The sequence below is a fragment of the Agelaius phoeniceus genome, chromosome 7, assembly GCF_051311805.1.
Source record: "Agelaius phoeniceus isolate bAgePho1 chromosome 7, bAgePho1.hap1, whole genome shotgun sequence".
NCBI lineage: Eukaryota > Metazoa > Chordata > Aves > Passeriformes > Icteridae > Agelaius > Agelaius phoeniceus.
The window spans coordinates 16,255,842-16,279,750 of record NC_135271.1 but is presented as its reverse complement, the minus strand read 5'-3'; the positions used below and the strand labels follow the sequence as shown (position 1 = coordinate 16,279,750).

Sequence of the window (23,909 nt, the reverse complement as noted above, 5' to 3'; positions counted from 1 at the left end):
TCCTCCAGATCCCTCCAGGGATGGTGACTTGGACTCCACCACTGCCCTGGACAGCCCATGGCAGTGGTCAACAGCCCTTTGGGAGAAGAAATATTTTCTAACATCTGATCCAAACCTCCCCTGTGCAACCTGGGGCTGTCTCCTCATGTCCTGTTACTTGTCACATTGGAGAAGAGACGGACCCCAGAATTTTGGTCCACCTGGAGCCTCCTTTTCTCCATGGTGCACACTCCCAGCTGTCTCTGCCCTTCCTCATCAGACCTGTGCTCCAGGCCCTTCCAAGCGCCTACCAGCTCTTTCTGCTTCTTCCAGCATCAAATGTGTTCTTGCCTCCCCAACAAAGCAGAGCTGACACCAAAGCACCCAGTGAATGTGACACTGGTGTGGCCAGATGTGGCTGAAAGGTGCCAGCTCTGCTGTCAGGAGGAGCTCTGTGCTCCTGGGATGAGTCCCAGCACAGCACTGCTGAGCTGCCCTGTCACAGAGCTCTGCTGCTGCTGCTGCTAAACCCCATCCATTAATCACAACAGGAGGATTGAAACCAGGATGGAGAATGACTGCAGAGTGCCTGGTATCTGAGATCAATATTAATTTTACAAACCTCTCCAGAAGAGTTCTTTAATTAATTGTTGGAATTAAAATCAAAATTGACCCCTCAATTTGTTTCTGTGGCCTTTAAATCAATTTTCTTTTCTTTACAAATCATAATTTTCAGACTGGAGAATGAAAGAACAATTTTTTTTTTTTTTTTTTTTTTTTTTTTTTTTTTTTTTTAATTGAGACACTCTGAATATATTCTAAACAGGACTCACAACCAGTATCTCCCTTTAATCTAAAAGAGGGGAAAAATGTGTGGCTCATCCCCAAACCAAAAGAGTCCCCTGTCTTATGCAGCTTCACACTTTTACAGAATTTATCCTCAAGGCAAGGAAGAGTGGGAATAGGATTCAGGGGGGTTTGCTTAATGTCACTGACCTCCCAGTTTGTGCAGGCTGCAATTTCCCAAACTCCCAACAAGGGCTTTGCAATCTACCTGCTACCTTTTTCTACATATTGTCCTGCATTCCCTTATTCCCATTATTTTGCTTTCAAAGAATTGCTAAAAATCCCAAATTGGACAAAAGTGTGTTGTTTTCCTCAGAGCCTGGCACACTGAGTGCACCCTCCCAGTATTTTACAGCTTGGTCCTTACTTGGCATTTTTCCCTGGGAGTGCAGGCAGCTCCCTCCAGCCAGCTGGGAATGCTCTCTCCTGCTGCTGCCCTGTGCTGCAGCCCCAAAACTGGATTAAACCATTTTATTTCCCACCCAGTGCACCCCAGCCAGGAGATTTACCTGTAGAGCCCCACTCAGCATGGCCAGGACGGTCTGTAGAGTGGCACTGACACCAGGAGCAGCCTCTGCTGGATCACACACTGACAGCAGCACCAAACTTCCCTGCTGACCTTCAGTTCCACGTGCAGGTGGATCACAAACTCTCAGTTTTGCTCTACACAGGGCCAGGGCACCCAAAAGCCATCTAAAACCCAGCAGGAAAGGCATGTGAGCTCAACATAAAGCATTTTCCTCTGCAGGAGTGTCACTTGGCAGAAAGACCATTGCAAATCAGTCTCTTGGATTTCAAGGAGATTATTCAGAATACACTTAGCTGCACTTGAGAGAATTAGGCAGCAAACAGAATTTTCCAAGACACATAAAATTTTCCAAGGCTGCAGTGGGGATGCCAAGTGGACTCTGAAGACACCTGGAGATGTGGGCAGGTAGAGCCAAGTCCCCTGGCCAGGCAGCACAGAGAAGGGCAGTGAGACTGGGCAGATATTGTGTCTGCATTCTAATGGCACACTCCCGTGCAGTCTTTTTAAATTGGTAGCTCTGCACGGCATTCACAGATGAATACCATCTGGTGTGCTGATTTATTGCCCCTGAATTTCTCAAGTTACTTTTTTTCTTTTTTTTTCCCCCTTTTCTCATCTTACCTTTCCCTTACATTTTCCCCCTACAAAAACATTTTCCACAGAAATGCAGTTGAGAGAGGCATTTCCCTAACACGCTGTTTTATCTTTTAAGATAAACAGCAGCCTGTCACTGGACAGACCAACAAAAAACTGATGTATGGGATCTATTTAATACCTCTGCAACTCCAGAGCCCTCCTGGTCATATAGGCTGCTCTTTTCCAATAAGAGATGCTTATAGTAGGTCATATAGAAAAATGAATATATGATGTTTGCACTAAGGATGTGTTTCAATGCACATGCCCAGGGAGAAAGAAAACAGGTTGTACAAACCCCCTAACCTGGTCCCTCCCACCTGTTTGATGACTGATCTGGAAGACTAAAGAAAACTTACTTTGTAACATTGTTCATTGTGTCTTTTACTGTAATTTTAGTGCTACCTTTCTAACTTTTACACTGTGTTTCCAGCTCACATCTCTCTGTGTACGTGATGTCCATCACCATTGCTGCCAAGTTCTCCAAGTTCTCTTAAATTGACTTTTTTTTTCTTTTCCATCCTGCAATCATACAAAGAACAGACTCCAAGCTATCTGTGCAATTGTTTTTGGACACCTCGTCAGACATAGCTTTAAACCTCCCTACACATCCAAATCACCCTTTTTACTCACTAGGAGGAAAAGTTTCCCTTGTTTAAATAAGTTTGACTGAATGGAAACCAGACTGCAGATTGTCTGTCCTTTTACTCTTATGAAAGCATAATTAAAAGTCATGTTAAAGTTGGGAGATCAAGAGGGTTTGTGATAACAGCTTAGATAACAAGCTAGGAGCTGTCAAAGCTGTCAGGCCATTAAGAAACTAAATAATTCACACCCCAGTAATTGCTTTTATGTGCATTTTCCTATAAAATCCAGGAGACATGAGTCACGGGGCCTTAAAAAAGAGCCTTGTTTATCAGCCTCCAATACAGCACACTGCACTTTTACTTTTTGGGAGTTTTGGACACAGGTGTGTTCCTCTGAACATTTAAAGAGAGTGAAAGCAGTGCTGGGTGTCACTGCAGTGTGCCTGGCTCCTCTGGGCAGCAGCAGATTTGGTTCTGCTCACCTGTACCATGCTAGAGAGAAATTTTGGCTCTGCAAACAGCACAGGATGGTTTTTCTTCCTCCCACCCAATTCTGAGATTCTTTTTAAGCTGAGAGATGTCCGAGCTCAATAAATCCCACCCCCAAAACCTGTGCAGCAGCAGAGGGCCCCTCCAAAGAGCTGTTTGCAGCCAGGGAGCCACAGTGATGTGTGCAGGGTGCCACTGTCACTGACATCAGTGCCACGTCCTCGGCACAAGGAGGGTCGATGCCACCTGAAAAGTTCCAGTTTTGGAGAAGTGCTGCTCCTCCAAAAAACTTTGGGAAGTGCTGGTGGAAATCTTCTACACGGCATTCCTGGCAGCATTTCTGCAGGTGCTGGCTGTGGGACAGCCCCTGCGTGGGGACCTCGGGCTGCCCGCATCCCTCCTGCAGCATTCGGCCACTAGATGCCCTTGCAAGCCACGCAGTCTGCCGGGCAGTGCCGGCTGCCGCAGGCAGGAGAGACAAAGCTGAGGCAAAACCCAAGGAAAAGATGGAGCCTGCTCTTTGCCAGGGGTTTGGCAGCAGGTGTTACCTCTGTAACCAGCATTGCAAGGGACACGGGACGGCCCAGAGCAGTGATGGATGAAATCATCATCATCATCATCATCAATCATCATCAAGCACCTCATCCCTGAAAGCATTCACAGTCAGGCTGGGCTGGGCTCAGAGCATCCTGGTCTAGCTGGAGATGATGCTGGACTAGATGGTCTTTAGAGGTCTGTCCCAACACAGGCTAATCCATGATTCCATGGGTGTGCCAAAGAGCTTCAGAACCAACCCAAAACCCGCTGGCCCTTGATCTGCCCCTGTGACATTGCACATCTTTTGCACTGGCCAGTTTACAGTGCAGAAGAGCCACACAGGGAGATGGAAAAAGCCAATAAATGCTGCAAAATTCAGGTATCCTTTCTTGCATTATGTAGCATCAACTCATCCCCACACATGCTCTCAATGCTGCCTGCCCAGGGGGGGGATGTCACCACATGGGCTGTTGATTGCTCCCAGCTCAATGCTTCTCAGGCCCCCATTTATTTTACCTACCATTAATAGGGTAATGAAGGCCCTTCAGCTTTTGCATTCATCTTCCCTTCTCAGGAATCACTGGCTGCACTCTACAGAGGGAAAAGAAAGAAAAAGTAAGCTTCCACCTGCATGCACAGGTATTTCTGGCCCTAGGTGCTGTCATTTTTAGGAGTGAGGCACTCAGGTTTGGTGCAGCTGTGGCCATGACCAAGGTCAGGGTCAGAACACTTGCCCTTCACAAAGCCTGTTTTGGTGGGGGGCTTGGGTTTTATTTTGGTTTTGGTGGTGCTGTTTCTTTTGCAGTTCCTTTGCAGATCTGTTTCTTGCAGAGATTGTCCAAAGCCGGGTTTCTGTGTGCATTGCCCTGGGAGTGAGGGAGCTCTGGGAGCTGGAGGGGCTGGGCAGGAAGCACCTCCTGGCTCCCTTGGGCTCTCCTGGTGTGCCCAGGATGCTCCTGGAGGGATCACCCATCTCTCCTCGGTCCCTTTTCCCTCAGTCCCACACTCGGAGTCGCTCTGTGGCACTCGGTGGCACTATTGTGTCCTTGTGCCCAGCACCTCGTCCCCCATCCTCTGCTTCCCTCTGCAACCTGTGGGAGCACGGCCACGTCTCCCCACACAGGAGGGTGGCAGGGGACAGGCTGCAGGGACCCCAGGCCATGCCATGCCCCCCACTCTGTCCTTGCCCTCCTTGGCTCACTGCCCCCTCTGCAATGCAGCTGCCTGTAAATATTTGTCAAAAAAAAAGATCCTTGGGGATAAGAGAGCCAGAGGCTGCTGAGGGTGGCTGTGCAGGGAGGATTAGGGCTGTCAGGGCAGGGATGGGAGGCTGTTTCCATGGGGAGCAGGAATCCAGCTCCACTGGGGCCAAAGGAGCCGGGGATCCTGCTAAAAAGGGAGCCTGCTAAAAAGGGATCCTGCTAAAAAAGGGATCCTGCTAAAAAGGGAGACTGAGAAAAAGGGAGCCTGCTAAAAAAGGGAGCCTGCTCACAGGGATCCTGCTAAAAAAGGGCTCCTGCTCAAAAAGGGATCCTGCTCAAAAAGGGATCCTGCTCAAAAAGGGATCCTGCTCACAGAGCCACTTGGGGCTATGGGGATCCTGCTAAAAACGGGATCCTGCTCACAGGGATCCTCCTCACAGAGCCACCTGGAGCCACAGGGCTCCTGCTCACAGGGCTCCTGCTCAAAAAGGGATCCTGCTCACAGGGATCCTGCTAAAAAGGACCCTGCTCACAGGGATCCTGCTAAAAAGGGATCCTGCTCACAGAGCCACTTGAAGCCATGGGGATCCTGCTAAAAACAGGATCCTGCTCACAGGGATCCCCCTCACAGGGATCCTGCTAAAAAAGGGATCCTACTCAAAGGGATCCTGCTCACAGAGCCACTCAGAGACATGGGGATCCTGCTAAAAACGGCGTCCTGCTCACAGGGATCCTGCTAAAAAAGGGATCCTGCTCACAGGGCCACTCGGAGCCACAGGGATCCTGCTCAAAAAGGGATCCTGCTCACAGAGATCCTGCTAAAAAAGGGACCCTGCTCAAAAAGGGACCCTGCTCATGGGGACCCTGCCCACGGGGACACACGTTCGCCTCTGCTCCACCCCAGCCGGAGCTCCAAGAAGAGCAGGAGCCCTGTCCCTGGGGATGCCACCTCCAAAGGGAGCCCATCCCGCTAAATCAGGGCTCCCAGCACCGGGAGCCTGTCCCCCGCCCTGCCCGGCACATGCCCCGCAGGACCACTGATTGCCAGGCTGGGCTTGGCAGGGACGTTTCCCTTCCCGCTGCCCTGTGCCGAGGATGGGCACGGAAAACACCTCTGGAAGAGGAGAGCCTAAGCCCGGTTCCTTGGCCCGCCCTTTCGCTTTGTGTTTTCTCGGTGATGCCGCTGCCGGCAGGAGCTCCGCTCCGCTCCGCTCCCCTCTCCCATGCCGCCCTGGCCCGGGGCTGCCGCTGGCGGCTGCGGGAACAATGCGGCTTTGAGGCTCCCGGGGTGCCCAGGGGAGGGAAGGGACGGGATGCCGAGCTCCGGAGCGGCTGTAATCCCCCTTTAATTGCTGCATAAACACAACCAGTGATTTCCATGGATTGGAAATAGCTGGGCGCATTGTTTTCTGACTCCGGGAGGAACTTTGCGGCTAAAAAAAAACCAGCCCCGTTTTCTTCTTAGGCGGACTAGCATACACCCAATTATCACTACGTCAGTGCTATCATTTACAAAACTCAATGCCAGAAAGCCACTACTGTGGCAACAAATAGATTTTAAAATTATCTTTTTTTTTAAAAAAATGAAATTTTAAAAAGTTCCTTTTGGTGTGTTTGTTAAATCTCACACAAGCCGACTATTGTGAAAACTTCCTTCTTGTTACAGGAGTAAACTCGACTGAAATTAGGAGGAAAAGGTATTTTCCTTCAGAAAGTGCTGATACACAATTTTGGTTTTATCAGAATTCCACACAGGAGAAAAGAAAAATTCAGCAAAATACCATGACTCAAAAATGTGCCCAAAACTGGGCTTCAGTTTTTGTCCCTTAAAGCCTTTAGGTTTTCCACCTAAGTTTTTTCCACCCAAATTAATAAGAGCTTGAAATCTAAAGACTTTCCTAGCTTAGCACAGCCACTCTCTGTCTGGGGAAGCTGGGAGCACACCCTGGGAGCTGCAGGTTGCAACAAAAGTTGGTCCTGAAAGGAGAATGGAAGCAGAAGGTACTGGAAAACCACAGTTCCCATGGGAAATGCTAATGCTTTTTGCACAAAAATACTTTGGTTTTCAGACAGAACAGCTTGGTTGTCAGTAGCCTGATACATAAATCCCAGGATCTGGGGTAGAAGGCAGATGTGCAACATGGAAAAGGTGATTTTTAGTGAACTCTGCACCAAAGGAAAAGAAGAAGCTACACCATAAACCTGACGAGCTGTATTTCTGGGAGAGTCCTGTGAAATCTCAGCTTCATGGGGACTCTGCCATTCACCACAACAGAGTCAGGACTTCTCTGATGGTCCTTGAGAGCCCCTTCCAACACAAAACATTCTGTTTCTGTGATCCAGAAGGGCATGCATGGATGTGGCACTTGGAAAACCTACAAATGTTGTGCCCAGGATCTCTCTCAGGCAGGATGAGAACCCTGGGTTTGCTCCAGGGCTGTAGCAAGACCAGCACAAGCACACCAGGCAAGGTACAAGGTGTTCCCTCTCCATTTGAGTTATTCCAGTTAAGTGCTCCAAAAGAAGCTGAAGGCACACCCATTTCCATGAGTCATGGTGAGGAAAAGCCATTGCATGTCTGGTGTGTGTGACACCAAGCCAGGCTGATCCAGGGTTTGGCCCTCAGATCCTGCAGCAGCACTGGCTTCTGGGCAGCTGGGAAGATGGAAGAACAGAGGGATACAGGCTCTCCAACAGTTAAGGAAGCAGCTGGTTTGGTATCAAAGGACAAATTTTGGCTACCCCCTTGCAGAAAGTTGAAAAAAAATTGCATTTTTCCAGTTGCTGCACTGAAGTTTCACTTATTCTGAAAGGTTTCACTTATTCTGAAAGGTTTAAGGAGATTGCTGGGAAAAAAACCTCGGTGAATTCCTGTTTGTGCATATGCACATAAAATCCACCAGAAATTCCCAATTCCTGTGGAGGAGCAGGTAATTACCTACTGGGGATTCACAGGTTGGCCCTGCACTGCCTTTGGAGACAGGGCTGGGACAGGCTTTGTCATGCAGGTACGAACAAACAGCTGCCATGCCATAGAACCTGAGAGCAAAATGTATTTACTGTCACCCCTGCCTTCCATGGAAAATTGCTAAAAGTGACAAGTATTACATCATTATATATCATTAAACCATAAGCAAGCCATAACCATTGAGCCATCAGACTCAGAGGGGTAAAGGCCTCTCTCTGGAACCCCTGAGGTGCTGCAGGTGAAGGCACAGCCCTGACCACTCACTGTGAGCTGAGGGCACAGAGGATCCATTGGGGAATCCCATGACATGATGGGATCTGGGCTGTCTGCACCTTCCACAGCCATGGAATCCCCTCTTTTCCAGCAGGTTCCTCTTTTTTTTTATTTTATTTTTTTAATTTTTTCCCATTAAACAAGCCCGAGCTTACAGAACGTGCTTTGCTGAACTCAGACAGATTCTGTGCCTGTTATGTGTTGGAGATTTTGCTCCTCAGCACTGCCACAGCCCCATCCAGCCCACAGAAGCCCCTCTGTGTGCCCCCAGTCCATCCCAGCAGCCACTGCCCAGCACACATCCCAGCCTTGGGGTGGTCTGGGACTGTGCCAGGCAAATACAACTGACAGAGTAATTGGTGGGGCTTTTCTGTGGAGAAGGTGTTGCTTGTTTCTGGGTTTGGGTGTCAGATCACTGCAGCTCATTTCACTGGTGCATTATCAAATTCCTTTCTTTCAGGGAACAAGGTGCAACCAAACCAGGGAGGGCTAAGAGGATTAATGAAGATGTGTGGCATCTGAGCCTGAGGTAAGCTCAGGTGGGAGCAAACAAAAATTCATCATCTAATGACCAGACATCCACAAAGGGCTCACTGTTTCCAGAAGAGCAGCCAAAATGCAGTGTCAGGTGCCATCAGCAGCCCATATGAATCATCCCTGCAGTTAGGCTGTAGAACAAGGTGTTGGTTTCCTGTGTTCTTGCTTGATAAATCACAACCTTGCAAATCCAGGGAAGGCAGGAAAATGTCAAGATTTTATAACATAGGGATTGGGGTCTGACCTATGGAACGTGTCTTTCTTTAAGCCCCAAATGGAAAGGTTGGACTGACTAAACAGGAATGGGGTCCATGAGTCTGGTCTCACCCACAATCTATCCCATAACATGGAAAACTGAATTCTTTTTATCCTTTTCCTGTGCAAATGGAGACAAATCCTCCACCATCTCAATGATTAATATCTAATACTGACCACAGGGAACCTCGGTACCATGGTGACGTGTCTGAGCAAAACACAGGATGGAAGAAAGATGCTAAATAAACAGGCACAGAATTCAGTCCAGGGAGAAACAGAGTTCTGGAAAACATTGAGGGAGGTCACTGGAGGAGCAGCAAAACTGTCAGCTGGGCTAAGGCACTGGTCATGAGGGGACTGTCTTGCTGGCTTCCAGGCAAACAACTGACCCATGGATTAGACAGGCACGTGTGGAATTAGGAAAAGGGAAGACAGCTGGGATTTTAAGAGGGTGAGACCCTTGTCCCCATGAAGCACCACCTCTGCAAACAAGGAGGCAAGAGGGGCCAGAGGCACGGGGGATTGGCCCTTGCATTCATTCAGGGTGATCTGAAAGGCTGGGAGCTGTGGATGAGGAAGGAGATTTTAATTCACCCTGAGACTAGCAGGGACCCACCCATGAAGTATCAGGTTGGTTTTCTGAAGGGATTAAGGAGTCCTCACCCTTTTGGGAATTCTCTGTGCTGTTTTTGTTGCTGTCATCCAACAAAGGTGTGGCATCAGAGAGGTCACAGCAGAGGTGAGCAACATGTTGAGTGCTTTGCTTCCCCCAGGATGGAGCAACACAGAACAACCAGACCAGGTGAGTCAGGAGAAGGGTAAAACAATAGGAGAGACCTGGAATGTGCTTCAGCACTCAGTTCTTTGTAATCTTTTATACTAAAAATTGATTCCAATAACTTCTGAGTTCTCTCTCTTCAATTTTGGTAGAATAAGCCACAAGGGAAAACAAATGAACTTTTCTTCAAAGAAACAGTTTGCCCTATAGATTTGCATGGATTGGACATTCCCACCTCTCCTCAGCAGCCTGGCACTGCTCTTCCCCAGCTGGGGAGGTCATGGCCACAGGAAACCCCTTTCTCCTTCAGCAGCAATGCCAAGGAGTAAAAGGAGTGATTCTCCTCCAGTAAAAAAGGGAAACTGGTGCCAAATTCTACAGGTTCCTGCCCACTGGATTTGACAGGGGATTGCAATGATGAGAGGGCCACTCCTCTTGGTATTGGCAGGTAAGGGCAATGACCACATATTGTGGCTTATGAGGTTCAGATTGGATATTGTGAAAAAAAAAATGGACTAGAAGGGTAGACAAACCTGCAACAGGTCACCCAGAAAGTGGTGGCATCCACACCCACAGCAGTGATCAGGCTTTGGGCAGCCAAAGCCACAGCTGACATCATCTGGTATTGGAGAAAGTCCTGCTCCAGGTGGGAGGTTGGATTGCAGAGGTCTGAGGTCTTCCCTAGGGAAAGTAATAAAGCAAAAGTGGCATAAAAAGAATAATCCTACCTATTTTGAAGCCTCATGGGATTTTGCAAGTCACCAAAAATGTATTTTCACACAAAATACATTTTTGTGTGAAAAAATGCACTTACCAATGGGTAACTGCACTTACCAGTGGGTAAGTGCAGCGTGGGCTGCCCATCTGATATTAGGAAGAAATGGGGGCAGCTCCTTCCCAGTGGGCAGAGACATCTCCTTTGATAAGAAGATTGTGCCTTGTGGAGAACTGCTGGCAGGGCCTCAGTAGCCCATTTTTCCTACTGACAGGTGAGAGATTTGGGTGTTTTGATTCATTATCCATTATCCTTTTCTTGATCACCTGCCTGGAGCCTTTTCATGTGGCACTCACTGACAGAGGTCTCACCAGGCAACTGGGAACAAGCCCTGCTCAGAAGCACAAGATGACAGCCCAGTTTTGCTGCTCCCATGGTGACACTCCAGATAACCCACTTTGTAACTTCTCAAGATGCTCCTGTGTTGCTGCCACCAAAAAGCCACACTTGGAGCCTTCACATGACAGGGAAAGAATGGTTTCATGATGAGAAAACCAGTGCAAGCAGCAACAAGTGACTGGGCACACGCTCAGCTGTTAGCAGCTCTGCTGATGCCACTGGAAATGACTGTGGGATTTTTTAAGGACACATCAAATTGATTTGGATCTGTTAAAACCCAACGCCTTGATCTCCATCTGTGTTTTGAGTGTCCCTGCTGGAGGAGCAGAGGGAAGGAGGCAGGCGAGCGGAGAACAGGATTTTCCTTGCCTCATCCCCACCGAGTGTATTTGTTTAAACAAGATGGGTGGAACCAAAGCCATGCATGGCTGAAACTAAAAGGAGGCAGTCTCTGTGCCTGAACACTTCACACCAGCACATTTGCTCAAGTGTGTTTCCCTGCAATGCAAAAGCCACTGGAGTCCTAGTGGCTCACCTAAGGCAGCACCTTCTTCCCTCCAAAATTTTTCCTTACCACCCAGGCTTCTAAATTTACTCCTTTTTTCCCCCCAGCTGCTGGTTTACTTCTCCCTGCCTCTGGTATTCCAGGCAGTGGGTTTACCTTCCTCACAGCACCTTTTAAAAGTGGTGGGATGGGATGGGGATCCCAGTCTGTGCCAGCACTCCCAGGTAACAGCCCGGCCCCAGCCCCATTTCCCAGCCCTCCCTTAACTCTGTCCCCACAAAGAGGACAAACAGGTCTGTAGCTCATCCCCTATTCCACCATAGCTCATCCATTACTCCACCACTTTCACAAATTCCACCTAATAGGTGGGTTGGGTGGGTAGAACCCTTCACACATTATTAGTGTGCTTATTTTCAGCAGTAAAGTAATTCTGCAGGAATTCAGCCACATGCAAAACGTCCCTGCCATTCCTTTGCTGTCTGTGAGCAGATCTCTGCACCACATCAGGCACCTGCTTCACCCTTCCTGGACTGAGGGCTGGAAAACACACTCAACATCCCCTGCAAAGGGCAGCTCAGATAGTATTTACAATAAGAGCAGATCTGCCCAGTGCTGCTGGATTTGGTTAGACAGGAGTTAATCAGGACTTTTGAGGTCAATGAGCCCAAGCTAAGCCCACAGGTAACCGAACCAAGGCAGACACAGCTTTACTGAGACTGGAGAAACTCCCCTGGAATAGTTTGCTAGTAAATGGGTGAGACATGGCCATCAGGAGTCTGACAGCATTGCTCCAACTCAGAAATACTCCAACACTTGCATGGACCTCCACTGCACATCTTACCCCGGCCCTGAGGAGCCTTGCTCCCAGCCCCAGGCAGAGCTTTACAGGGATCTGTGATGAGACACCAAAAAAACCAGGACTGCTGCGGATGGAGAGTTTGGAAACATGTCCTTGGTGAGTAAACACTCTTTTCCTTAAAACAAAACCAACAGCAAAACAACAATAAAACAATTTATTCACACTCTTAGGAAAATGCTAATTAAAGTTTACTTTAAAATACTAGCAGACACGAGTGTGGGCTGTAACAGGAACATACTGTGAAGTGACAGGTCTGCAATAATCCCATCCCTCAGCCAAGTCTAATTCATTCCCATCACACGAAGGTCCGAAATCCAGGGAGGCTCTTGGAGCCCAAGCATGTGCACTTGTGGGAGGTGCAAGAAGTGTCTCTGCAGTGAGAACAGGTGTGAGAGCAGGGGTTCATGGAGGGGGGTGCCAGGAGCCCAGCTCTGCAGCAAGCACAAGGAAAGCTCTCCCTGTTCTGCCATGGCAGCTTTGCAGAGCCTCCCTCAGGCTCCTGCCAAGCTTTGCCTTAGTCTGGAGCAGCCTGGCCATGGAGAACTGGGAAGAGCCATGGGAAAGGCTTTGCAGAGCCTCCCTCAGGCTCCTTCCATGCTTTGCCTTAGTCTGGAGCAGCCTGGCCATGGAGAACTGGGAAGAGCCATGGGAAAGGCTTTGCAGAGCCCTCCCTCATGCTCCATCCATGCTTTGCTTTAGTCTGGAGCAGCCTGGCCATGGAGAACTGGGAAGAGCCATGGGAAAGGCTTTGCAGAGCCCTCCCTCATGCTCCATCCAAGCTTTGCCTTAGTCTGGAGCAGCCTGGCCATGGAGAACTGGGAAGAGCCATGGGAAAGGCTTTGCAGAGCCCTCCCTCATGCTCCATCCATGCTTTGCTTTAGTCTGGAGTAGCCTGGCCATGGAGAACTGGGAAGAGCCATGGGAAAGGCTTTGCAGAGCCTCCCTCAGGCTCCTTCCAAGCTTTGCCTTAGTCTGGAGCAGCCTGGCCATGGAGAACTGGGAAGAGCCATGGGAAAGGCTTTGCAGAGCCCTCCCTCAGGCTCCTTCCAAGCTTTGCCTTAGTCTGGAGCAGCCTGGCCATGGAGAACTGGGAAGAGCCATGGGAAAGGCTAAAGGTGGCTTGGTGCTGGAGGATGAGGTGCCATGACTGCTTTGCCTCTGAGAAGATGGGCACAGAATGGAATAACTCTCTTTGCCTCTAAGAGCTAACAAACCCCTTGTTCCTCATGGAGTCCAACACTGCCTTGAAACTCGTGAACCAGGCAAGAAAGGTTACTTGTCTCCCACTTTATCAAGGTTTTCACTCATGCCAAGTGATGCTGCTGCCACCTGAACAAACCCAAGCTTTTCAAATGGGAGCAGAAATCTTCCATGCCCCATAAATGATCTGGAGCCAGGTGTTAGGTGAAACACCAGGCACTGGCAGAGCAGGAAAATACCCTGTGAGGGCAATACTGAAATGAAAATTAGCTTGCTCTAGTGATGCCCAGCTGCCCTGTTGCAACACCATGGCATTTGTGCCCAGATAGGTAAAGGCTGCTGAGGAAAAGGCTGATGGACATAATTTCCATGGCTCCACACCATGTGCTTCCCTGTTCCTTGAAACTCCTATAATGTATTCCAATTTGAGCAGGGGAAAATACAGAATGAGATGCTTTTATGAGGCTATTTCCTAATTTACACAGGTCTACTGCTAAAGGACTCAGCATTGCCTTCATTTCAAGGTCCTTCAATAAAAGAGGTCAAGAGCACTGCAGCACACACAGGTCACTGTGCCTTGAGCAGAAAGGTGGCAAAACCACATTTGCCAGCTCCAGGAATGACTCAAGGATCACATAATGAGTGCAGCACTACCCCAACCCTGCCTCAATGAGGAGAGGCAGGCTGGGTGTGACAGGAAACCATTCCCCCCATTTCCTGCAGCCAGAGTTATTTATCCCATTTCACTGGGATCCCACCTGCACTCACCACAGCACTTTTCACTTTTCTCCTCATGGAAATTTTTCTCCCACTTTAATTAGATGGGACCAATAAACCATAAGTCAAATGGGTGATTTCACTTCTAATGACATTTTCCAAAAGGTTATAAATAGTTCCATTAAAGCACACACCAACCACCAGGTGCTTGTCTGTCAAGCCTGGGGTCACCTCACCTCTTGCAGGTCATCCTGCTTAGTGCCACACCAGATTTGGGAGCCCAGGTTGCTCCTCACAGCCTTCTGCCCACCTGATCCTGTCAGGATCTGACTCACAGCCCTGTGTGGCTGTGGACATGTGGCACTCTGCATTTCAGATGTGGTGGCTGCTCCTGCTTTAACTCACTGACCATCTTACTGGGCACCAAAAGGAAAATGGGAAACATCCCCTTGAGTTATCATAGGATTGAAGTGGAAATGATGAGTCTCTCAAGTGCTTGGGAAAATTGTACCCTCTATGCAGGCTTAGGACTGGTGACAGCACCAGAGTGCTGACTGCCTGTCATCCTCTCCACCACTGCACAGAATCCCAACTGTGGATGATGTTTTTGGGAAACTATCACCACAGACACTGAGGGGAGAACTCAGCTCATCCCTCCTTCCTCATGCAGCACAAAGGCTTTGACTTCCCTGCACGTGGACCTGAGGTCCCACTTCACCCTCCTGCCCCATTCATCTGTGCTCTGGACACAGCAGGGACAGATCTGCGCTCTGTGGTACAGCACAGAACTGGGGGGAGCTTGTTGGGCCCCCCAGGAACCCCCTCAGCTGGCACTGAGCTCCTGTCCTGAACCCCCTCACCTGGCACTGAGCTCCTGTCCATGCCACACAGAAGTGCTCTGAGATAATTCCCTGATAAAGTTTCCTGCCTGTGAAATCCCTGAGAGATGAATCCCTGTGCTCCCTGAGAGATGAATAAATCTAAACCCTAAAAACGAACCCAACAGATGGGAAGCAATATCATGAAGGAGGATTATTTCCTACAGAACCTCCAGCTTCCTCCTTGGCCCTCAGAAGAGTTGAAAAACAAGGTCAGTGTAAATACTTCTGCATCCCAAAGCTGTTTAATAAAAACATCCCTAAGTTTACCAGACTGCTGCTTAGCTGTGACATCTTCCTAATTGGAGAGCAGGAACTTCAGGGTAGCTACTTCGCTCTAATCAGAGTTTCTGGCCAGAAATCTGGGCCAGATCCACAGTTGGATTTGCTGGAATTTGACTTTTTCCATATTAAGGGTGTCCTCTTTCTGCTGAAGTGTTGCATTTGAAAATAAGCAAACATCAAGTGTGAACTGCAAGCCCTGAGGGATCCTCCTTAGAAGTGTGGTTAGATATCAAAGAAACACTCCTGCACGAGCCTTGTGGCCATTGGGTGACATGGACTGCCAGCACCAAAACCCAAAGGAGCCTAATCCATCAGTGACACTCAGGGATGAGCAGTGTGACCACTCAGTTCAGGGCACAGCCAGACCAAATGGCCTGGCTGCACTGATCTTGCACAAAAGAAGCAGCATTTGCACCATGATCCCTGAGTCAGACTGGAAAAGCTTGAGAAAAACCCAGTCTTTAAGAAGCAGATGTAGTGTCTAGAAGCTGAAGAAGAATGTCTGCATCCTATAAGCAGAGAGTGGAGAGAGAGCTGCCATCAGCATCCATGGATGCTTCCCACTAAAATACCTTTAAATAGCAGCTTCTGTTCAGTATCCCACAGAAGACAACAGAGCTAAAATATCTTAATAGAAGGGGATTTTGTTTTGGTCCAAACATCTTAATTTCAGATTTAGCAAGTGGCAAGCTGTGTGTCAGATACCACCCAGACAAAACCTGTCTTAATTTAGAGCTGACACAACACTTCCAACCTCAGGAAAAACAAAATCTCCTCACTTATTGCCAATCTGCATCTTCAAGACCAATGACAAGCACCTGAAAAGGTGTGCAGAGCCTCTTGCTGGGGCCTCAGAAGAGGATGTTGTGTTTTTAAGAGCACTGATGGGGGAAAAGCTGGGCAGCCTGCTTGTCCCTTCCCACAGGAGTTTTACTGACATGCCATAAAATAATGACTGTGACCACTCCATCCTCCCCAGCTGCTTCTGGGCTGCAGGGAGCAAGGAGCTGCTCCCAGCCTGGGGAGAGACAGCCTGCCTGTAGCCAGTGCTTGTGTTTTCACATCTACTCTGCAGCCCTGTGGCCCTTGCTGTGCACTCAGAACAGCAGTTCTGGGACTCATTTATCACCTCTCCCCTCTTCCCTGTCAGCCAGCACAGTGCAGTGTCCCAGGGACACTTCAGATTTGTCAGGCAGCCCAATCTGACCCACAGTGTCTGAGTTCAGCCTCCTTGTGCCCACCTCCTTCAAGCTCCAGGTTTGAATTGGGATGAATCCACCACAGGAGAGGAGGGAAGGGAAAAAAGAGACCTATGTCCCAAACTTGAGACCCCTTGGAAAGGTGTGGGGGAAGAAAAAGTAAGGGGCTGCTTAGTGCCAGACCCCACATGCCTAGTGCAGGGCAGGTGAGTGCAGCACAAGGATTTTTCAGGGGAAAGGAGCTGGGGACTGATGGAGGGGAAAAAAATCCCCACCTCCCAGCCCTTCACACATTGTACACATGCTGTAAAGCTACAGAAACTGCTGGCCAGGGCAGGATAGTCTGGAAAAGGATTTGTCCCCCAAACTGACAGATCCTGTCCCCCTCCCTCCTTGCCCTGAGAGAGAGCTGTCAGCAGCTGGTGAACAAACACCCTGCTCTCCTTAACAACAAAACCCAGCCACCCTCACACTCTGCACAGCCTTGAAAAATCCCTCCCAAGCTGACACAAACCCTCAAAGAGCAGCAAATGAGCTGGACCCTGCTGGAGCTGGGCAGCAGCCTGGGGTCAGGGCAGCAGCACCCTGAGGCTCCAGCCTCACACCCTCTTCTCTCCCAGCTCCCTCTTCCCCTCCAGCACATCCCTGGGTACCAGGGCAGATGTGGCCCTAAGCATAGGCTCCTCTTTCTGCCCTCCTGCAACTTTTAATCCTTCCCCCCTCTGCAGTTTTTAGTGTATCCAAGTTGTTTATGGCTACTCATAGGTACCTGTAGTTTATGATTAAATAGCTTATGACTCTAAGGACAGGTAGTGCACACACCTTCAGGCACTTCTAGCAATGAGGGGACAGGATTTATTTCAAGGCAAGGCAATCTCCAGTTTCCTTGAGCAATATTATTGCATTCCAGTGTGGAATTTTTGAGTCTTAGTGAAGGAACACATGGAGAAATGCCTTTGGGTAAAAAAGTAATGAGTTACACACCTGCATGGATTTCTGAAAGACAGACATCACCACTCCAGGCTTTTAAAGGCTGTGGTCTTCAGTTCAAGAGCAGATTCCTTAGGTAAGGGAAAAAGCCCTCATCCTCTCCTTCAAAATCATGGACTGCTGCTTCAGAGTTTCAGTATAAGCCTTCAGATAAAGGCTGTGTCCTGGAAATTCAAAGGACAGAGCAAAAGCTGCAGCTGACAAAATACATGAACTGAACTCATGCAAACTGTGGCATTTTTTCCTTCAAAGAATGATCTGTACCCTCCTTCAAATTTCATACCCATTAGTTACATGCAGTATTAGCTTCAAACATACAACATTGCTCAAACTCCAATTATTTTACATATTAGAAGAAAAAAAATCCCTTTGCATGCAACCCAAATTATGCATGAAAACTCATAGCAAAACTAATTTCTTAGCAGGTTCAAACAGCTTGATGGGGAAAAACAGGCAAAAAACTTACCATTTTGTTTAATCTGTGGGTAAATATTCTTAGCCTGCTTTTAACCATTTGCTTCCAAGTTTTGTAAAAGGACTAGGAAAGTGCCCAAATGCCTGAAGTTTGTATTTTTTCCAGTGAGAAGGTCATATTTTTCAATCTTGTTTTATACACCACCTTACCTATTTGGTCATCCAAACAGGTACTTGTCTTTTCCCTCTCCCAGAAGAAGAGGACAAGCTCTGTAAAGCTGAAGCTGCAGTGGCACGTGAGCATGTGGAACAAAACTCTACAACTGCACAGCCCACACATCATCCCCCTCATAAACATTGCAAAAATATTCCTTGCCAGTGCCACAAAACCTCCAAAACTCGGGTTCTGGCTTTATTTTGGAGCAAAATCCTAATATAGTCTAATATTCCACATTTTCTAGCATGATTTTCTAGCTAATTTCCCCAGCTCAGGTATTTCCTTGCCGAGATTTGGTGAAGGCTTACCTGGCCTCCCACTGCCTTTTTCAGGGAGAAGGGAAGAAAAGGATTGGTCTGCTAATTCCAGTTGCCATAGTCAGGAGCAGGAGACAATATTTCTTCAGAAGTTCACTTCCAATGGCAAACCTTTTTCCTGAATATTGTCTCTGAATATTGCTGCTGGCATTCTGTGAAACTTGGAGGTCCAACCCACTGTCTGTGCTCAGCACCCAGCATTCCCTCTTGGAGAAGCACAGGAAGGCAGAGGAGAGGGCTCTGCAGATCATACCCTACAAAGGAAGCACAGTTAAATGCTGATAGGAACAAAAGCTGCTCTCAGAAGGACGTTCTGCCCTCAATTCCATCAGAAAGGACTGAGCAAGCAGGGTTTGACAGAGCAAGAGGAAAATCAGGATCATCCAAGTCAGACAGAAGTGTTGGCAGCTATTTTCTTCCTACTTTTGATGGCTCTCAGCTATTGTCATACCTGGAACCAAGTCAAAAGCATGCTTATCCTGCTGTGCAAAGCTGTTTCTCTCAGCCTCTCTAATAAATCAGGGGCATTAGCAAACTTCTTAGGCAGGTTGCAAAAAAGCACCATCCCATATTTAAAATGTACCAACTTCCAGCCGAGGTCAGTCGTGTTTCCTTTTAATTTTGATTGCTTAATTTTAAGGCAGCTGAGCGCTCCCCTCTTCCAAGACTGCTCGTGCCAAGCAGTGAATTCCCTGCTCTCCTCCTGGCCTCAGCAGGATGGAGAAAGCTCCCTGAGCAGCAGGCCCTCAATGGCTCTGGAATGTCACCTGAGCATCTGCTGCACAGGGAACTGGTCTCACCTGGGGTTCTCTCTGCACAGCAGAGACCTCACAGCCATGCCACAGTGCTCCTCACCTTAACATCACAGGAAAATTAAAACAGGAGCAGTGTCTAAAAGAGGCTGCAAATCTTCCTCTCTATTGACAGTGTCTCCATGAAGTGCTAGGCTTCATTTTTATAGATATTTGAAACAATATTTCAAATCAATTTTCAGCCAAAACAGGTGTTTACACATGCCTATACCTCCCTACCAGTCATGCACTCTTGAGGTAAATTAGTTCATCAGGTCTTCCAGTCAAGTTTAGAAAGTTTGATCAAACCCTTTGAGGGAAGTAGAAGAGTTCTGCATAATTTGGAAAAAGCCAGAGAAACAAACAAAAAAACCCCTGAAGTTTGTAATTTCTGCAATGGAGGAAAATGTGGTGATCCAACACCAGCTACGAACAGACAAGAAAATGTTGAGCAATTCTGAAAAATGGTGAGGGATAAACCTTGGACTGTTGTTGCAAGAGGCTGGTGAAGACTTCCCCTTGAGATGGGGGCAACCATCCTGTGCTATTGCTCAGACCTGAGTAATTTAAATGAGTAGAGAAATCTACTGCTCAAAATAAAATTAGACAAATGGCTGAGGAGAGTCTTGACCTTTCTATGTCCGTTTTTCTGTGAAATTTGTGAACTTTATTGGAGGCCACTTCCTGCATTCACAGAACGCTACTTTTCTTCATTAATACCCCAATAAGTCTGCAGAACCATGTCAGAACCAGAGCTGCTAAAGACCTGCTTTTAACCATTTCCTTTCAGATAAATGCCACCATCAGCTCAAAGCAAGTTATCAGAAATCAGCTGGTATCTTTTGCCATCTCCTCAAGGGCTTTTCCCCCCCATGAGGAGCAGCACCATGAACAGTCACGTAACCAACTGCTGACAGAAGGAGATGAGGTCTTTGAATAGATTGGCTATGTCATTCCAAGTCCTAGCTCCATAGCACTAACTTTAATTGCCAGATAATTTCCACCTGCTCCTCTAAAATTTTGTATGAATATACAGGAGATTTCCGCTATGAAGTAGCTTTCGACACCATATGGGAGACTAAGTTATTCCCATTTCAAAGATGAGTTTGTGAGACCAAGAAAAACAGCTTGTTGACACTTGAAAATTGACTAGAGGAACTTTTCTGGATGCTCTTAAGCTAGAATAAAAAAATGTATTAAGTCAAGTTAAAATAAATCAGCTTCTATTCCAGAATGAGTGCTATTCTATTTTATTCAGTGCGTCAGTTTTTATGGTTCTGTTTTATATCTGTGAGAGTCCAAAGGCTCTCACAGGCCACTTTAATTGACTTTATTAGGTCAGGCTGTTGAAAAGAGGCTGAAGGGCTGCAGTCTTGAGACTTACTGGAGCTCCCAAAAGGCTGATCCCCATAGCAAAAACCTGTGGGGTGGATGGAGTATTCCCTGGGCTGTGAACAGGTAGGAAGAGCTGCACATCTCAAGACAAGATAATTTTAAGCACCACACGTGAGGGGCAGTGGCCCCAGCTCAACAAAAGGACCAGGAAGCCATCACTGGATGATGAGGATGGAGTTGTCTTATCTTACCTCCTCATAAGTCTGCATTCACTCCTCAGTTCAGCACTTTGATCTTTCAAATCAAGAACTTGGGTACTGAAGAATTTCTGCTTTGAAAAAGAAAAAAAAGGAGAAGGAGATAGTAAAACCAACAGCTTTCATTCAGTATCTCATTTTTACCCAACATGAGACCTAATTTCAGCCTCTTTCAGAAGATGAGGTGAACTCAGAGTGAAATTGTCACTTGAGACTATCTCATCCAGGAGAAAAGGCTACTTTTCCTGTGGTGCCACCATCCCTCAGTGATAGTCAGTTATTTAACATGGAACATGAGGACTTATCATCCAGACAAACAATGGCAATGTTTGCAGAAGGCTGAGAAGCCCAAAGCTGTCTGAAAAAAATGAGTGAGACTGTGGTGGCCAAATCCCTCGGACACTCTTCTCAGAGGAGCAGCCTATGGATGCCAGAATGGAAACACCCTATGGATGCCCATAAGCATGGGCCATGAACATTCTGCATTTTAACCACCTGCTTAACTAAAACCCTTGAGGACATTCCTCTTCAGACCTCATTTGTGTGTGACCATCCAGCAGAGCCTGTGTTGATGGACACTAGATCTTCCTCTCTCTACAAGGGAAATGTGTGATGGATTTTATCCCAAGAGACTTAAAATCAGGTGCTCCACAAGCAGCAGAATCCCTAGTCACATCCATGAAGACCTATTACCTCTTCTTTAACTGGCTTTTTTTTTTTTTTACCAGCCTGACAATTACCCAGGCATGGTTTTCTGCACATGCCTGGACCAAAGCTTGGCCTCTTCAGCCCAGCCATGGCAGCTTCCCTGCCCCATCCACATTCCTCTGTCCCCAGCCCAACCTGCAGCACCCAAAACCACAATGAAGACCCCCTCTCCTTGGCTCTTCTCCTCCCAAGGGATCCTGGAGAAAAGCACTCCCTTGGTTCCAAGTGATGCACAGCCCTCTCTCCACTAAGACACTACACTGCCATCCCTTGTCCAGGCCCTTCTGCAGTGATGACCCCATGTCCCCCTTCCCATCCTTGGGAAGTCTCCAGCCATGACAGGGAGCACCACAGTGTATTTTATCTTCAAAGTTACCTTCAGACCCCAACCTTGGCCATTCACACCCACCATCACTCCTGCCACAAGAGAGACTTGGAATCTTGCTAAGCCCAAACAGGACAACGCTAATAAAATGCCATCAGTAGAAATGAGTGACTCTATTTGGAGCCCAGCTCCTTCCTTGATAACCACCTAAAATATTATCTCCTTCCAAGGCCTGTGCTGTGTTTCCCCCACCCAGCACAGCTGACAAGGTGAGTCCATAGCTGTCAGAGCTGGGATCCAGTGCCTCAGACAAGGCACATCCCCTGGGCATGGTCTCTGCAGACACCTCTGACTGCAGCCATCCTCATCCTTACCATCAGATAGGGGCCAGCTCAACAGACACCCATACCTCACAGGTACCGTTTTTGGGGAGGGAAACTTGGGGATAAATCTTGTTTATCCCCAAGATTCAAACTTAAGAGTGCTTCTCATCTTTCTCCCTAACTGAACTTTTTCTCTAAGTGCAAAAGGGCTGGGGAAACCCATATTGTCCCTTGGGTTGTGTCAGATTTTTAGCCCTGGCCCATCTCTCCTGGGCCAGGAAAGCCCAGGACAGCATCTCCTTGCTTGAAAACCTGGCCAGGAAAGCTCAGGAGAGAGAAGAGAGCTATCAGCATTGTCTCTGGGCATAGTCTCTGCAGACACCTCTGACTGCATGCAGCCATCCTCATGCTTACTCACACATACAGGCCAGCTCAACAGACACCTCAACCTCACAGGTACCATTTCTGGGTGGGCAACTGATTCTGGGCACCTAAATCTTGTTTATCCCCAAGAATCAAACTTCTCATCTTTCTCCCTAACTGAGCTTTTTCCCTAAGTGCAAAAGAACTGGGGGAAACCTGTATTGCTCCTTGGGCTGTGTCAGATTTTTAGCCCATCTCTCCTGGGCCAGGAAAGCCCAGGACAGCATCTTCTTACTCAAAAACGTGTCCAGGAAAGCCTAGGAGAGAGAGCAGAGCTATCAGCACCCTTATCTCCCTCTGAGCTGTCAGTCTGGTGGTATTTTCTCCCCGTTTAGCACTACAGCCCTGCTGACATATTTCACATGACACACTCTGCAGCTAGATGCCTCAGTTTCCCATTTGCTGTCACCCACAGATAATCCCCTGAGTGAAAAGAAAATAACAGAGGCTAGGGGAGAAATGAGCCAGCAAAACCTGAAAAAAACAGAGCAGGGGGTGCCTGGGGGGGAGCAGCCGGCAGCAGAGGAAGGAGATCACAAAGAAACAGAGGAAGCACAGGTGCAGTGGGACTGCTGGGATGGCTCCATCACTGTCCCTTGGACAGCAGCAACCCACTGAGCCCCCAGAGGTTTTCGAGCAGGGAGATGCTGTCCTACAGCCTGGAGCAAAGCTCTCCCGGGCAGGAGGAGCAGCAGCGGTGCCGCAGGTTCAGCGCCGGCCGCGCTTGCCAAAGCCGGCTGGGGAAATTCTCGCAGAGAGCGCCTCGCACTTTGCCTGGCTCCAGGCAGTGCTATTAGTCTCGCTGCTAATGAGCATTAACCACCGGCACACAAACAAACACGCCAGGCGTTTCCATACAGCCGCCAGTCTGATGGAGCAATCAACGCGAGCTTGAGCTGCTCCTTACATAAGGATGCGTTCTGGGAGGGGACCAGGTTCTGCTGCTGCAAGAAATTCCCTGAGAAATTACGGGTGTGCTTCTGCTGCTCAGAAAAAAGAGTAAGAGTTTTAGTGTTCCTGAATTAGGCCAATCGTTCATGCATGGGGGTGGGGGACAAAAAAAAATAAATTTAAAAAAAAATTAAAATCTTGCCCGAGAAGCTTCTGCTTGAAACAGAGGAAGGTTCTTGACCAAAAAAAGCAGCTCGTGTTAGAAAGGAGTCAGGAGGTAAAAGGAAGCTCTTTGGTTTTTGAATGATTACTTTTTTTCTCTTACTTTGTTTTCTCCAAGACTAAATCCCAGGGATCCTCAAACCAGCTGCATGAGGGGTACAACAACATCAGCTGAGGGGTTCCCGTGGTACAGCCAGCAAAGAATCATTTCTGCTACCTACACACAAAGCAAGGCAGTTGCTGTCCTAGCAGGAGGGATGGAACATTATTTGGAGGCCTGAAACTGGAACATCTCAGGGCTGGTTTTATGTTTTACCTTTTCATAT

The 23,909-nt window shown here is 48.1% G+C and overlaps 1 long non-coding RNA gene across 6 annotated transcripts in view; it reads right to left on the bottom strand.

Annotated features, from left to right (window-relative positions):
- LOC143694484 (uncharacterized) overlaps window positions 1–18,687 on the bottom strand; it is a 57,132-nt gene extending 38,445 nt beyond the window's left edge. For 2 of the 6 annotated variants that reach the window (XR_013182973.1, XR_013182974.1), the window contains exons 1-4: window positions 17,827–18,057; window positions 17,355–17,524; window positions 4,121–4,191; window positions 1,335–1,518 (exon numbers count right to left, since the gene is read on the bottom strand). This is a non-coding gene — a long non-coding RNA (uncharacterized LOC143694484). Of the gene's footprint in view, window positions 1–1,334; window positions 1,519–4,120; window positions 4,192–10,146; window positions 10,295–17,354; window positions 17,525–17,826; window positions 18,072–18,299 lie in introns of those variants that run through there. The other 4 variants (XR_013182976.1, XR_013182975.1, XR_013182977.1 and 1 more) reach the window with 4 other exon arrangements.
- Between the last annotated feature and the right edge of the window lie 5,222 nt (window positions 18,688–23,909).